Consider the following 13,587-nt stretch of genomic DNA (forward strand, 5'->3'; position numbering starts at 1 on the left):
CCTCTTTGCCAGGCTTGATTTGAACACTGTTTAGGCACAGCTGAGAGACTGGAAAATACTGCTTTCCAAATGGGGACTTTCATGACAGATAGTTACATCCTGGGTGTGGATATAATATACCATGCATAGAAAAGTACAGGGATTGTCTTTTGCCAGGGATTTACACAACCACATCTGCAGATCCCCACCATTTCCTCCCAGACCCCCCTTGAAGGGGTTTTCTATCCAAAAGTGTAAAAATTACAAATCCCAAAAAACTGCAATCTGAGCTCTACCTAAAGAAACTTTTAGATCGTTCATTCCATAAATATCTCTTAGAGGCTGTCTGACGTCAGAGGATTTGGAGAGAGAGGCTGGTCTGAAAGTGAAAACAGCAGCAGTTCTAGTCCCACTACAGCAGCAGTGCCAGCGAGAGGAGCAGCACAGGCATTTCTCTGTGTGGATTACAGGACTGCAGAACTGGGAGGAACCGCGCAGAGACACGGGCACTACAGTGTAAGTGCAGCTGCTACAGCAAATCTTGTGTTTTTGCTTTCAAGAACAAATCCCTGCAAGTACTGCTTGTCTGGGTTTTTTTTGTTTTGTTTTGTTTTGTTTTGTTTTTTGGTCTCCTCTGAAATATCCTGAAGTCAGCTTGGCAGGACACAGGATTCAGGTTTAGCTTGACTGCTTCTCTCAAAGGTATGCGGAGAGGCTGACTGTGCAGGCTTTTGCACTCTTCTGTACGTGGATGGGGGTGACAGGGGGTAAATGAAGTCAAAGGAGAGAGAGGAAGGGAAGGAGCTATCTTTGGAAGACTGCAAAATTAACTGTAATTCAGCTCCTTCATGTTCTGTCTGATAGCAGGACAGCAAAATCCCAAATAAGCCCTAGGCAAAACCCAACTTCCTTAGGCAACTCCACAGTGTAGAATTTCTTTTTTAACTCTTTAATCCCTTGTCATATTGTGCAGCAATAGACATAGAGGATGACAGGCAATTTCTTGGCTCCCTGGCAATGAAGTCCTGGCTCACTCAGGGTACTGATAATAACAGATCTTAACATGATTATGAGATGTTGCTTGCTAAATCTGACAAATTTAACACCTTGAGCCTACACTCACTTGATACTAAGAGGTCTCCAAAAAACCCACTGCTTCTGCAGAGGAAAGAGGCATCTCACATCCAAAAACTAGCAGTAGAAGGGTCATACATGAAGGAGGAAGGAAGCTACTTCAAGGAGAATCTCCCTGTGAAAAATCTGCATAGGTAGGTACTGTTACAGACACATGGTACAAATCCCAAGGAGAGCTAGCAATTCTTTTTTTTTGACCTCAGTAGTCCAGAGATTTCCAAGCCTACACCATAAGAAGGTGGTGTTTTCAGTGGAGCACTCAGCTGTATTTATTTACAATTAAAATTCAGTGCTACGTTCATATAATTAACCTTACCTCCCCCACCTCACATCTGGATGACACTTCTTCATTTCCCAAGTAGAGATGAGAGCAGTTCTGGGGACAGCTGTGGAGACAGCTGCCTTCTTCATTGCCATCTTCTCTAATGAGACCCATGACAGAAACAGCTCATTTCCCCGGTGGGTGGAAGAGTTTGGTGCCTCCTGCGTGAAGCTGACATACTTAGCTAGCACCTGTAACTTTAGAAAGGTCTTTGCCAGTGAGAGGGAGGTTGGTTAGTCTGTGCACTTGATGGAGGGAGAGATGATGCCCTTTAAACATAAACACAAAGCTGGGCTGAGAAGCAGGAGCTATGTGAATTGCACAATATAATGCACTGTGCTGTTAGTAATTGGCTTCAGCCAACAAGCAGTCACAAGAAAGGGTGTTGCGAGTCAGCGTTCCCTGGACTGAGTTGTTTTGGTAATGCAGTAAGTCTGCAAATACTTTTCCTCTTGAGGGTACAGAGTGGGTTGCTGAGGCAGGCAGAAGGGAGGAAAGGTGAAGATTGGAAGGAGGGAGTTTTGCAGGGATCTCTCCTGCAAAATGAAATAGAGCAAGTTGAGTTAGCTGTGCTGAATGCAACTGCAGGTTGTTGTAACCACTGAGCTGGCTAATGTGTTGGGGGTAGCTTCTACCGGGCAGATGTTCAAGGTCTAATCCTCACCAAGGGATGCCATACCATGTAAAGCAAGCTAGGCTGAGATGGAGAAAAAGCAACCATACTGACTGCACATGTAAGGGAGCATGTGTTCTGAGAGACAGATCCTGCAGGGATGTACTTTGAAAGTGAAGTCTCTGGACTTGGAAGGAATCGGTTTGGGACATGGGCTGCTTTACCATGACATATCAGAATCCTTTGCCTGCCCGTCCCCCATTTATTTCTTACTAGATTTTGTTTCCAGTAGCCTAACAGCTCCTTTTCCAAGAAGCTGCTTTATTTTCTTAGCAACAGCCTAATCACATTGGCTGGCAACGTGAAAGAAAAAAAATCCTTAAGAAATGTAGTAACTTGTTAGAAACCTTTATGCCCCAATAAAAGCTTGAGAGCTGTCACAGCCAAGACAAGTGTCTGGGAGCCACAGACACTTTTACCTGGTTCAGCAGTTAGTCTGCCTGAAGTTCACTGAGCAATACAGAACTAATATATACAGAACTACTGAAAGCTGAGAGGGTGAGAAAAGGAACTAAGGAGGAGATAATTCCAGATTTGAGGTGTTTTAAGCTGACTGCTTCCTTTCTGTCTCACAATTCCTCTCTCTGTCCTCCAGCTCAGCATCCCACTAGTAAGCAACATTACTTGCAGGGGTTTGCAAATCTGAAGTTCCTTGTGGGCTGTTAGTCCTGGTTCAGAGGGAAATTTGCACACTGAGTGGAAGGCTGGGAGGAGGAATGGGGAAGGAGTTTCTGATCTGGCAGGAGATAAATTTAGTGTCTCATGAGAATGCACGGGTCATCACCCAGCATCCTTGAGTTTAGATGAGGTTATATCAGTCAGGAAATCACTAGTTCTTCTACTGGTGGACACTGGCCCTGGAAGCAAGAGAAAGAAACACAGTATGGGCAGGGCAGACATCTTTTCCGTTTTGCTTTGTGATACAGAAAGCAATTCCCTGTTGGAGCTTATGACAGTCACAGTGCAACTCTGAGGTTTTAAAAGTCTATATTATGTGTTACAAAGTGCAGTCTCATGGTTTCACAGAGCTGAGTAAGCAAATTCTCTGTATATCCTAGTGGCCTTACCACACTGTATCACTTGTCTGCTGCTATCACTGCTGTTTATTTAGTTGTGCTCTTTATGTGTAATGGAGATAATTCTGTTCATCTTGAGATCAGTCGCAAAAATTTTTCTTACCAAGTCCAGATGTGGCATGCACTGACTGTATTTTATTGGCAGGGAGGTACGGCAAGAGTTGAAAAGCATCTTGAAGGCATCTCCCAGATACTTTGGTTTTGTTCCATCTGCCTTACTTGACTTAACATTCCCACAAGGTCCAGTGGAATCCCAGAAACCCATCTAGTCCCTCCAGGCCAGCCTTCTGACCTAGTGATTGAGCAATCAGCAGACACCATTTCCTGACACTTAGGGGAAGGATGCGTGGGAGGCTTGGCTCTCACTGCTTTAATTGCTGTGAATTTTCAAACCTGGGTCAATCCTATGGAGATCTGATCCCCTCTCTCTTCCCTGCCCCTGCAGCCCCCAGGCAAGCACAGCATGATCCTAAATTAAAAGAAAGCTGACCGATCTGATTTTCATTGGATGAAAGAGTTTACGTCTATTTTCCTGTGCTTTTTGTTGTGTTGATGATTGACAATGGTGTCTCTTATGGCTTTTCTGTTTTACCAGTTGTGTTCCCTAATATCACAGTGCTTTGAACTGAGGCATTTGCAGAAAAGTGGTAGTAGTAGGACTCAGTGTATATACTAATACGCAGTAGATCTGATTAATTTCTCATCTTTCTGCAGTTCCACTTAGCAGTGAAGTTACTTCTGTTTGACACTACTCTGAGTTGTTATCAGGCTGAGGACTTATCTTCCAAGCTCTGTGTAGGTATTAAATTTCACAATGCTATGTAAACTAGTTAAATGAGATTTGTTGGGTTGGATTCTCAACCAGTACAAATAGGTATGAGGGCTCCAGTGTAGCTATGACAAATGTATTCCAGCTGAGGATTTGGTCCAGTGTCTTGAGACTGTTATTGAGTGACCTGAGGCACAGAAAGTGCAAGTCTGCTCTCATCTGTATTAGTGAAAGTTTTTTGTAGCTCTGTTTTGTTCAAGAAACTTATTCCAGGATTCAATCACAAGTAAGTTCAAGTAGCATCAGAATTTTGTCCAGAGAAACTGAGGCCCAAGTTGTGCAAAGTAACCTGTAATTTTAGCTCACTATATTTAGTGTTTTGTTAAGGCACCAAGACACTCAAAAATTGAGACAGCCAAAATTATAAGCTGCTTTTGAAATGCTGGCTAACTGACTTGGGCAAATCTACACAGTGGATTTGATTCTTCTCACATACTTTTTACAGGAGTGTAACTCTCTGAAGGTCAGTGGAGCTACAGCTGGTTTATAGCAGTGGAAGTCACAGAGAAATGTGTCCCATGTTGCTGGAAGGTCCCATAAGCTTTGGTGTGTCAGTCCTGTACTCATAATCTGTTTTTCTTGACATGTCCAGGATGTACCTGGCTTTGATTTGCTGAGAACCATGTAGCCACATGCCCATGAACACATCACATGCTGAGCAGAGGTATTGGTAGTGCAGCCTCAAGCTTTCTTAGTGCTATGTGTTAAATCTGATGATGGTCTAAAAGGCTTTTCCCTCTCTTCAGTTTTGTGTCTGTTTATATGTTTCCCAAAGTTCATGTTCCGTGTTAGATTTTTATTTTCAGTTTTCTACATGGCATTTCAACATTTGAGATTTTGGCTTCTCTGGTGAGCTCTATGGTGTCAGATAATGTCTTCTAGTAGTAGGAGTTTTCTAGACTTGGCACAACATGGAGTAACAAATCTGACCAGGAGAAGCTTGTGCATTTTGGATTTAGTAGAAGAGTTATTCTGAGAGTATGGCAGGCTTACCCAGTGATAAAGTTTCTTTGGAGTTAGGAATTAGAGACACTTAAGGTGGAAAGAAGGAAGTAGATAAGACAGGGAGGAGATCAGAGGGCTTGCTGGAATTCAAAGAGTGGGAGCTGGAGATCAGAAGGATGTATTTAGACTGTGTGAAATGGAAATAGAGGTAACCTTGAGGAACTGAGAAAAACTTTGGCAGGAAGAGAAGAATAGGCCCCCTCTCTGAATAACAAGTGGTTGCACACTTCCCAGTTTTGCTGGCTTCAAAGTAATAATCACTGAAGCTGATATTTCTGCTCATGAGATTTGAAGGTCTCATTTGTTTTTGTTGAAGAATATTTTTCTATTCACTGTGTCCCAAGATGACTTAAATTCAGGCAATGCATGTGCCAGCCCAGCTTTTCTTTGAATTGGGATAAAGCTGATCTGTGAGACCCAACAACTATATTCTGTCTCCTTGGTATATTACTTTTTTTTTAAGAAGGCGTAAACAAGGACTCATTTTTAGTGTTATGACTTTTATTATTCAAGGCAGTGAACAAGCCTGATTTGGGGGGCTTTGTATTTTGTTTGCTGTTTGGAGGAGCAATGCTTCTAGCTGCTTAAACAATTGAATTAATGATCCATGAAGTCTTAAGTGATGGAAATTTACACAGTGCCCTGTTCATCCTTGAAGAAAGTAGCCAGGTCCAATTTAACTTTTTAAGGTCTGATCTGAAGATGTGTTCTCAGGACATTTTCATAAATTAAATGCACAAACACATACACTCACACAAAAGGGAGAAGGAATGTTTCTGCCAGGGAACACAATCCAGGTTGGACTTCATTGTGAGGAAGTCATGCAAGGATATATTTCAAGGGTTTAATATCACATGGCAAGATTCCCTTCTCCCAAGACAAAGCTGTGGGAAGAGATGAAAAATTTTGGAGGATGGGTCCACTGGTAGCTATTAAATGTGATAATCTGGCTGTATTCCCATCTCCAAGTCCTAAACAACTACAAGGATTGAGCAGGGGTAGAATCAGACTATATATGGTATTTTTATATGCTTTCCCTAACCATCTGCAGCTGACCATTACTTGGAGACAGGGTACTGGTTTAGATGGACTTCTGATCTGACTCTATGTAATCATTTTTATATTCCTGTGGTCTTTGAGAGAGAAAACTCTGTGAAGATCCAGTGATGTTTCAGCTATTCTACAAGGGAGAAACAGTCATATCTTTAAGATGTAGGCTGAGGAACCTGACCAGGTACATCACAATCCTCCAGAAACTTATTCACATTTTAGAGTCCTTTAAGTGTCAGGAATGCACACGAAGAAACTGTACATTCATTTTTAGCACTGCCTGTGTCTTCTTGTCAGCAAAAGAAGTGACCAACATCTCTCCTTGTTCTCCAGTTCAAAAGTACATTACAGTAGCAATTTTTTGCAGAAGGGATTTAATTTGCTAACCCCCTCCAATTATTTTTAGAAATGTTTTGCATTTTCTTTTGGATTTAAGTATTTCTCTAGAGCTGAACATTTTGAACAGGCTTACTTGTCAATACTATCATTGTTGCTGATATTTTCATAAATAGCAAATATTTTGGGTGCTTCCATTTTCCAGGAAAGCTCAGTGTTTGTTTTCTGGGTTGGTTGTGTTTTTGTTTTTTTTTTTTTTGGGGGGTGTGTGTGTTTTTTTGGTTGTTGCGTGGTTTTTTTGTTTTTTTTTTTTGTTTGTTTTTTTTTTTGGGGGGGTGGTGTTTGGGGTTTTTTGTTTGTTTTGTTTGTTTTTTTTGTTTTTTTTTTTTTTAAAAAAAGGCTATTTCTGGGTATTTCAGCTGGTCTTGAAAAATCCTTAATCTCTTTGCACACTTTTGGTCCTGCACTGTCATCTGTTTTCTTTCAAATCTCCAGAAGGCTATGACAGAAATACGTGGGAATTTCATGTTCCTCTGCATCAGCCTGCCAGTTCTGCTCCTTTCCTTGTCAGGTTGAAGGAAGCAACCTTTTTCAAGAAGGAATAAAACTACTGTGGAGCTGTGTAAGCATCCTTGCCTCTGCTGAGCTGGACATAGAAGTTTCCTGGACTCTTGTAGAGGTGTAACATGATTTCCCTCTAACATGAAGATATTTTTTTTTCCAAGAATGTTACAACAGTCCAGTCCCTCTGAAAACATGTAGTCAATAAATCATAAGCCTACAACACAGTAAATTCTGTACTTTCAAACCCTGAATGCTGTGGATACTGTATGCTCATTAGCCAGGTTGTTTCTGATGAGCTGGGGCAATCTCAATGGACTGTTCCAATTTAACCAATAGGAGTTAAATGATGAGGATATTTTCTTGTCTGCAATCATACTCTATGCAAATATGTGAAGACAAGTCATATATATATAGTTAGTTAAAGTTAGCAATTTATTCTTTGCATTCAGCACTTGCCTTTGGAAAATTTCCAAGCACTTTACAAATATTAGTGGTGGTAACATTTTGGGAAACTGAGGCACAGCTTTCTCAGATGCCTGCAATGTGATGGGAGTCTCTACTATCATATAAATACTCTCACTGCAAGTAGGTTAGAGACCCATTTATTAGCTGTCTTTGTGTCCTCTGAAGTGTTAGTTTAACAAAACCATAGCAATTAAACCAAAATATTATAACAACATCTTTATCATTATGTTGCTTTTAACCTCCTGCCTGGTAGACAAGCCATATATTCACCAAAATCATACTTCTCCCAGAATGCAAGTATATCACCTTATGGGTATTTCTCCCCTTTCTTTCTCCCTCCCCCATGTCTGTGTTCTGTCTTCCCAGAGCCTCTAGTTATAATCCTCAGTTCTTCTTCTTCTTACTCTCTACCTTTTATTCGAGTTTTTGCCTACACTGAGTGTGTGAAACTTAGGTACTGCTGATAATGATTGTAAGAGATCTGTCCTAACTAGGTGGAATGGATTTATTTGTTAGATTAAACAGCATACATCTGTAGAGAATGTTTTCCAGGATATCATTCTTCCTTACAAATGTCAGGAATGGGGCCATCCACTAGCGCAGACAGGCTTGGTTTTCTCACTGAGTCACTGACCATTAAGCTGGGATGCCTGGACTGTGAGTACCCTGCTTAAATCCATTTGGCAGAATCCTGACCCCCTCCAGGCAGGTGACCCCATCAGCATCTGCACAACAGATGAAAGAAAGCAAGATCTTGACCAAACATGAGGGGACTTCAGTTCTTTGCTACTTTTGCAGCCGTGTATACAGCGGGAACCAATTAAACTATGTTTCTAACAGCTGAATGCACAGAGAGACAGTTGGTTTTGTTCTCGCCTGTGCTCTGATCTGTCAGCATCCTCCAGCACTGTTATGCAAGGATAGAGTAATAACCATGCTAGGGCCCTGCCAATACGAACTGTCTTCCAACTGTGCCCTACTGAGATATGAACTTGCCCTCATTGCTTGTTTCATACTTTTACTGCCCTGTGGGTCAGGCATCCCAATGAGTGAATCTCTCTGGCTTGGCTGTAGAGGCCCTGAAATGTGTTGCCAGTGACAGAAGTACAAAGCTTGACCTTAGCCTTTCATCGTCAGCAGGATTCAGGCAGTCTGTGTGAATGTTACAAAGTCTTTGGCACTCACCATTACTAAGTTACAGGGAGAAAAACAGATGCATTTTCTGACTAGGTGAAATTTTCCTTGGGGGACCCATGAATTGTTTTCCAGCTGTGCCTGGGCTTATCTAGAATAGCTTCATGTACCTGCTGGGGGACATGTGTTAAGCTATAAAAGTCCTACTGTGCCCTTCATGACACATTTTATGTTTAAACAGAGGCAAAGTTTAGCAAGCAACTCCTCATTGCCTCATCTTCTGCTTACAGTGGCGATGTTTAGTATGTTCACATCCATCGGAACATCTCCAGAGGCCTATACTCTCTGATTTACACATCTGTTAGTGTAGCTAAGCTACTGCAAAATGGGAGCCTTATCGAAAAAAATACTGTAAACACAGCCTACAGTTGACCTAACATATTAACATTTTCCTACAGTATCACTGTACTTTTAATAAAAAGTCATTTAAGAATGTTGCCTCATCAATCTCGAGAGTCAATTTTTCAATTACCAGCCTCAATTTTTGCAAGATGCATCAACATACAATTCAGGTTACATACATATCAATATTTTGTATTTTCTTGCTTTGACATAAAAAAATATTATCTGTAGCTCTATGTATTTTTATCCACAGATCATGAATGTTCAAGTAAGAGTGAACTACATTATGATCTCTAGAATCAGAGGTCAGGGAGATTATATTATACCTCTGTGCAATGAAATACCTAATTTGTCATTGCTAATAGCTTTAAACTAAGGGTGAAAATGGCTGCTTCACTTCAGACTGAAAAATTTATCTAATTCTTCTTCCCACTGGTCACTTGAAAAGTCTTATGTTAAAGTGCGACAGCACTGGAATAAACGTAGAGTCTGCTGGACTATGTGTCTATTATGCAGTCATCTGTGATTGTAGGAAACAGGACTCGATGACTTTGTAGTCCTATACTCCCATGAATGCACATGACAGAACCCAACTGACCACCCTACAGGCTCTGGTGACATGTGGGAGTGCAGCAAATTAAAATGGAAGCAGATGGCAAAAAAGTCCCCTCTCTCTTTTGCCTTGTCTTTCGTTTCAGGGATGTTGCCGTAAGTCTTTGATCCAAATAGCCTGCTGAGGAAATATGTCTCTGAGCTATAATGAAACAACACTAGAACACTGTGTTCAATTCTGATACTCAATACTAAGTGGTTACACAGTGATGGGGAGAGATAGGCAACCTTCATTTTCCTTTGAGCACTCATTAGTCATGGTCTCTTGGGATTCTTTAGCTATTTCAGGAATAAACTTAATTCACAAAGAAGCTAGAGGGAGATGGCCGGTTTGTTGCCAGACTGGAGGGCAATGCCTCCAGAGAAATAGGAAATACTCTTTGACTTCCATTAGAAATTCTCCCATTGTTAATCTTGGGCTTGCTTCTGCTGGCTGGTCACAGCCATTAACTGCCATTAACTGCTTGCATGACTCGGGGTATGTGCTTTACAGTGTGATATCTATCTATCTATCTATCTATCTATCTATCTATCTAATCTATCTATCTATCTATCTGCCTACCTGCCTACCTACCTATGTACCTGTTTGTTTGCTTGTGATGGAATAACCCAGGATGCATGGAAGTGTAAGCTTCATTTTCCAGATTTCCTGTTTCTATGTGGCCCTAAGTCCATGAGGTCTCTAGGTTTCTATATTGGTTGCATTTGGAAAGTTCTCACCAACATTTTGGAGGCTTGTTAGAAACAAGCCAGATGTTGCCATTTTATATGGATCATGCAATTGTGATGATAATAAGGTGGGGAATAATGGGCCCTGTAGACATGGTGAAGCTGCCTGAGTAATTCACTCATGGCTGTCACAAAAGCAGTTTTCCCAGTTCTGTGATACTTAGAAGCAGTCTAAAAAGTGTCTGTGTAGAGTAAGATGCCATGCTGTATTTGTTTAGTACCTCTGGACTTAAGTTATGTTCTGGAGTGTTCCATGAACTTCAGGGTCACAGCAAATGTTGCACGGCTCCTAGGCAAATGCACCCAGTCTTGAGTTTGTTCAGCAGTCATTGTGCGTGTGGTTCTTTAAACACTGAGCTCACTTCTACATATTCACTGAGCAGACACATAGTAATCACTGCATTATATTAGCGTCTATGTATCTGACACACCCAGTGATTTGTTTGCAGACATTCCCACACCCTCAGAGTTGCCACTTCTTAGTTTGGGTCATTTTTACCATGGCTGTGTCAGATGTCATTTTCCCTCCAGATATTTTTGGGTGTAGCTGATTGCAGCAGGGAGAGAGGACAACACAAGCCTGACTTTTGCAGCTCACCTGAATTGCATCATTAGAGAGCATTAAAGCATTCAGGCAGTTGGGCTAGGTTATCGTTGTAGGTCCCTTTCAACTGAACTATTCTTATTCTATTCTATTCTATTCTATTCTATTCTATTCTATTCTATTCTATTCTATTCTGTTTCTGGGTGTTTTTTTGTTTGATTTGGTTTGCTTTTTTTAACTATCTACCTCCTATCCATATGGTAACAGTTTTTCTTTCTTTTCACCCTCCTTTCTTTTCCCACCAGAGGAATATGATAGTCTTGAGAATCTAATATGGGCCTTACCACACTGAACCATTGGGCCAACACAGGCCATTCCTTGCATTTTTGACATTTTGTATCAGTAGGAACATTTTGTTATATTTCATTGGGCCTGTGTGATGTATTGAAAAGTCTGTGTGGTTATGTTTATTAGTATTTTTTTTTTTTTACCTTGATTAAACTATGTCAGCTATTGGAGGTCCTCTGCTGTAAAACGAGTCAGAGCTGACTAAGTGGCCCCATGTCCTGCCTGCTTTGCTAATTGTGCTGAGTCAAGTAGTTTCTATTGGATATGCAAGCATGGAACGCAAGGAAGGGTTTTGTTAGGCAAACAAATGAGTTGTAGATGGGAACTATGTTGCTGGTTTGGCCAATAATTACAAGATGCAGACTTCACAGGTTTTAAAATCTAAGCAACCTCCACCTTGCTTAATACTTGGATAAGATACCAAATTTTATATGAAGAAGTACTGATCATTTAGAGGGATGTATCGATTTTGATTTTGGTTCAAGACAGAAATCTGATGAATTTGATATTATAGGATATCAGAGTTTCTTGCCCATGTTCCACAATGCTTTTCAGCACTAAACTAGTCACCTTTGAGAAAAGGATGCAAGAGTTTAGACTATTAGGAAACATAACTTACAGAATAAAATAAAGATTTTGCTCAGTACTTTAACTGGTTCAGTAAAATGTATAGTTCTCACATACTTATTAAGTGCATTAAGAATGGAACACAGTCTAATACAGCTGTCTTTGACTTTTGATTTCTCTTTGTCGTCTGGCTGCTTGTTTCTGGCTCCACAAAGACCCTTAATAAACTGTCCTCTTCCAAAAAATGTTAATATAGATGGTTCCTTGGACTCCACCCCTCTGTGTGTGAGAATTGTGTTACACTGGGCCAATTACAGGGCCACATTTACAAAATGCTTCAGTTTCTGTGTTCAAAATTTACACAATTTATAATGTGACCCAAAACACTTCTACCTTAGCAGACATTGGCTTTGACCTGTAGGGCTTGTTTTTTCAGAATTGTTGAGCATCCACATCACCAGTTGACTTCAAAAAGGAGTTGTGGGTGGAAAGACAATCAGACTCTTGCCCAAGGTCGCAGTGACAATCAGGATCAGAGCTCCAAAGAGCAGTTCCTGGCTTCAAGTAAATAAAAACCCATGACAAACTGGTAGAAACTTCTGAGCTGTGCAGGAATTCTGTGTAACTGCACCTCCAGAAATTAGTCTTGTCTTTCTTAATAAGATTTAAACAGATAAATTTTCATAATAATAACAGTTATCACCACCTGTGCAGTGTGACAGGAACCACCAGCTGAGTAGGAACTACTGTCCACTGCTGAAGTAATCTCTTCCATTGTAATGATTGTTTTTAAAATATCGTGGCTTGGGAATTGCTTGGAACATCCCTTCTATGTTGGCTAGGAACTGACCTGCCTGGTTGCAGAGTACATGGAAGTGCTTCTTGGTTCTCTTTCCTGAGGACTTACCATGATTTGCTTTGCTCCAAAGAGGTGAGTGAACAATGCAGCAAGCCCTGCTTCTTCATATCGACTACAGTAAGTTTAAGGTTGCCTGAAAAACTCTGCAACTATAGAAAGCAGCATGTTGGAGTGGTACCACAGACTCATCCTTCCTTATAGTGTCAGCTAAATTGACTAGGGAGTTCTGGCTTCACCTTTTCACAAAACCAGTAATTTCCCTGAGCTCTCGTTAGCACGCTCCAGTGATCAGGGTGCACCATACTGTGCAAAACCTCCACATACTTCAGGAATAAAGTAACCTAGGTTTTTGTCTAAGCATGATTTGGCTAATGGTGATTTAGAGCTGAAATAAAAGCAAGGCTGGAGAAATGGGCTAAACATTTTTCTCATTTAGCTGAGTTGTCTAAACAGTGGGGACTAAGATGAGCTTATGCAGAGCCTTCTAACATTGACTCTGAGTCAGGCTTTATTATCCCTCTTTTAGAGTGTACAGTCAGAAACATGAATTGGCTTGCCCATGCCCACACAGAAATGCACAGCTAGTGTCAGCATTACAACTTGGTTACTCAGAAGCTCACAGATGTGCAACATGTATCGTACTTCTTCCCACCCCTACTTGCTGTAAAGATTTCTTGCAAGGGATCAGATGCATACTCTTTGTTCTCTTGCTGTTTTTTGTGAGTAAGGTTGTACTATTTTGGTGTAGTTTTCTTTTCATATTAAAATTCTTCCTGAGTAAAGAAATGCTTTTCAACATGTACAGTTTCATGATCATTGTAAAACTACAGTTCTTTGAGTCTGAAAAAGTTTGTGCCTGTAGAGCTTTTGGTTGCTGGCTGTCCTGGGTAAACCAGTACACACTGGTGGAAAGGGAGAGATGACTTACGAAGATTTCCAGAAGTGGCTGAAGGAAATTT

The 13,587-nt window shown here is 40.9% G+C and overlaps 1 protein-coding gene across 2 annotated transcripts in view; it reads left to right on the plus strand.

Annotated features, from left to right (window-relative positions):
• The first annotated feature begins 395 nt into the window (after nt 1-395).
• DAAM2 (dishevelled associated activator of morphogenesis 2) overlaps nt 396-13,587 on the plus strand; it is a 201,724-nt gene continuing 188,532 nt past the window's right edge. Inside the window, exon 1 of one of the 2 annotated variants that reach the window (XM_074897033.1) lies at nt 396-495. The gene's annotated coding sequence lies outside the window, so the exon portion shown is untranslated. The remainder of the gene's footprint in view (nt 496-13,587) is intronic. The other variant, XM_074897034.1, reaches the window with a different exon arrangement.

The sequence above is a fragment of the Athene noctua genome, chromosome 1 (genome assembly GCF_965140245.1).
Source record: "Athene noctua chromosome 1, bAthNoc1.hap1.1, whole genome shotgun sequence".
NCBI lineage: Eukaryota > Metazoa > Chordata > Aves > Strigiformes > Strigidae > Athene > Athene noctua.